Genomic DNA, 3,680 nt, shown 5'->3' with positions numbered 1-3,680 from the left:
CATTGTTTATTATTACCAACTATAGCCCGGTTGTTACTTTTGAACTAAGAACTGGTCCTGATTCATATTCCATCTATGCCGTTCTGCATCGCAAGCCTCCATCCTTTTCCCTGCTGTTCCACTTAGGAAATTTCACTCTAGTATTTAACAACTAATCCACTGTATTTCGGATCCTCTTTTCATCCTGAATCACATGGAAAAAAATAAAACCTTAACCTGAAAAACTTGTGGTCAGGCTTTGCAGTTTATGATTTACCAGAACTATGCAGTGCATTGCATAAATAACCTCGAATTATAGATTTGACTTTAGCTGATCCCTGCACCTATTAATCCAGATATTTGTATTTGCTCTGTACTCTGAATCACTTGACACAAGCTACTGTTTCTGATTCGGTAACTAAAGCTATATAAATAGAAGGCTGTTCCCTAAATTCATACAATTCGATTCTTTCTCTGAAGTCGCATTAGTACCTGTATTGGCAAGAATTTCATTTCTGGGCACAGCCTTGTAAGAATTCATTCATTTAAAAGACCGAAAAGGAAAAGGGAAGTAATTCGTGGCTAATCAAATTCTAGACCTTTATTTGAACAAAAGCTTTCTGTCCCTAGGAACCATACTTAAAATGACATTTAAAAAAGTCCGCATTTAGGTTTCAAAATCAAGCACGGCAAATGAAGGGAAGCGGATATCTCGCTACAGCTCCCTTGTGCTTATGTCTCATGATGTGCTCCTTAATTACAGCATCATTTCAGACCATTTTTGCATTCAAACAGGGTGAACAGCGCCGAATGAATGAGCAGCTATTCAGTATTTCGCTCCCCCCTCGCTACATGCTACGTCTCTCTATCCCTTCTTTTGCAACCTAAACCCAGCTGAAGGCAGGGTTAATAATCTCTCTCTAGGTTTTTCTAAAGACCATTTCAGTGTACACGAGCACTTGCCCAATATTAATTGATTACTCTTCACTCTGCAAAATGGCAAAGTGGTACACTTGTCATTGTATAGGCAAGGAGCTGAGGCATAGAAGGGAGGCCAAAAGTGCCCATTAATTTTCAGAGCCCGATTCGATATGCCCTGGCCATGATTATCCACGGTACTTAGTGTTATATGCTACGTTACACGTTCAGCATACCACTCCTGTCGAATAAAGTGGCTGCTGGTGGCCCTTTGTAATTCCGCATTATCAGATTTGTAGGATCGTAACTCAGGGGAGGTGATCAGCACACGAACAGTGGCCCCAGGACGTGTCCAGCTAAGGGACGGCCCCACCTAGGAACTGCCCCATTTTCCCAGGCAGCATTACAACGCCTTAGGGTTGGGACCATCCAGTCCCTCCTTCATCACACAGCTCCCTGCTGAAGCACCAGCAGGGAGGAGTCTCACAGGCAATAACCACACCAATGGAACAGGAATTGTTCAGATGCATTTCTCTCAGTTACAAAGCAGGGCAGTGGTCCAAGGGCATGACAGCGCGTGGAGATACAAATAAAGGTCTCTATCCCGGTGCACATGCACAAGGGATCACAGACAGCTGTTTTGTGCTGATATTTCTTTCTCAGTCTAGAGAGTTGATACAAGGAAAGGTTTGGTCTGGCCCTTCGGATTTGCAGTAAGACATCCTCATTGTCGTATTTTGTCATCCTCATTGCAATTTTTTTCCTCATTTTGTCATTGTCACCCTCATTGCAAATATTGTTCTAGCTGAGTTTTTTAAAAAATGGGGATGAAGATTTCCCTCCTTCCTCCCTCCCCAGTAACCTGTTCCAGTGCTGCATTTCTCTTCTAGAAAGAAGTTTTCCTAATGTCCAACTCTAACCTCCCATGCTGCAATTTGTGTCCACTGCCCTTTTATACCACCTGCCAGCACCAGAAGAGTTTGCTCCCACCATCTTTGCAGCTGCCCCTCAAGCAGACATACTAAATGTCCTCTTAGCCTCCTTTTTGTGTGGCTGCAGCCCTGAAAGACGCAGGGTGCCTTCTCCTGGCCCAGCCCAGAAGGCCCTGCTTGCCCCAGGGGCCAGCCCAAGCACCTGCACCACCACCCCCGGGCTCCCATCTCAGCTGCGAGCTGGAGTTTCCCCTCCCTGCAGGCAGCGGAGGGAGGGAGGTTTGTCAGTCTCTCATCGGTCTGACATGGACTGGGGACACGGCCAGAGCCAGCATCAGCAGGGACCAAAGGAAAATGCACATCGGTGATTTCTTTGAGAGCAGAAAGGGCAGATGTAGACTCTGAGGTGTAACTTAAATGCATTTTAGTTCTGCGGGATCTTTCAGACTCCAGCACACAGGCAGAGCGATGGAGAGGCACCGAGACCACGAACAGGCAGAGACACCACCCTCTTAACCACTGAAGAACCAAAAAGGACCAAAAAAGCTGCTTTCTCCAGGTACCACCACATTCTGGGAAGCATAACAAGAGGCACTCAGGCAGGGAGGGACTTTAGCCCAGGTACAATAAGGGAAGAGGCTGGGCTGCGTGGCAGTTAACCTCTGACAGACAGTCTGTAATATACCTGACAGAGAAAACAAACCAGGTGGTGCTCAGAAAATACAGAGGCGCAGCGGGGGGGACTGGGAGGGGAGGAGGGGGGCGAGGGAAAACATGAGCAGGGGAGAAGGGAGAGGGCAGGAGTCGTTAACCCCTGCTAGCAAGTATAAAGTATTTTACTCCCCATCTCATTCATTAGGCCGCGTCAGCTCCAGGAGGACTGCATCCATTCCCGCACATAAATCTAGCGAGTTTCTCTTTTAAAAAGGCCAGACACTGTCTTTGCCATGGCAGGCCGGCTGTCTGCCCCACGGGCCACAAAAGCTCAGTTTTCTAAGGTGAGGGCAGCACCGTCCTAGGGGCTCTCGGAGCCCTCTGCTCCATGCTGCATCTCCTGCGCTGCCCAGGAAAGTCGCGTGTCCGCAGGGGACAGCACGGTCCCCTCCCTCCAGCTGGAGATGCCAGCCCACAGGCAGGCTCCTGGCTCCTGCTGCCACCCAGCAGAGACCTCAGGGAGGGAAAGTTTTCCACAAGCTATAAGCAAAGCGCTCACTTGTAGGAGCTGGGGAGCATTGCAGAGCACCTTTTGGACGACTGGTTTCATCGATCATCCAGCCTCAGGGCTCCAGCGTGGTCTTCTGAGGCATCTGCTCATAGGAGATACGACGCAGGACGAAACGGAGCTCTGATGCTCTCTGCAGAGCCACGTCCTTGACAACCCTAAGGAACAAATCACATTTATAACCCATGTTTAAAGCAGGGTACGATGCCGAGAGAAAGAGCTTTCGCTGAATGGCTCACATCTGCTGCTGGTCTGGAGCTAATAAAGTTATCTCTGGGCTTCCAGCTCGAGGGGCTCATAACCATGGACACAGGCCCCCATCCTGTCCCATTTTTAAAACTTGCTCAAATCAAAGCTTTGGAAAACGTAGGGAACAGTTCTGTCCTCAAACTCTAATCTGAATTTAGATTGAAAAGCTAAATATTCCAATAAAAGAACTGGGGCACAAAATCCAGCTGTTTTTACTACATCTGTCTATGGCTAAACAGCATTGTTTTTCTTTGTGAGAACTTAGTAACATCGGGGAAGTTGGACGGCCTTCCTCATGCTGAGGTATTACAGGGCATCTCGTATACCTTGGCATTGTGTGGTTTTCCAGGACATCATTTTGACACTTCACAAATCAGACT

This window comes from Anser cygnoides, chromosome 5, assembly GCF_040182565.1.
Source record: "Anser cygnoides isolate HZ-2024a breed goose chromosome 5, Taihu_goose_T2T_genome, whole genome shotgun sequence".
NCBI classification, from domain to species: Eukaryota; Metazoa; Chordata; class Aves; order Anseriformes; family Anatidae; genus Anser; species Anser cygnoides.
This window is presented reverse-complemented; position numbering follows the sequence as displayed.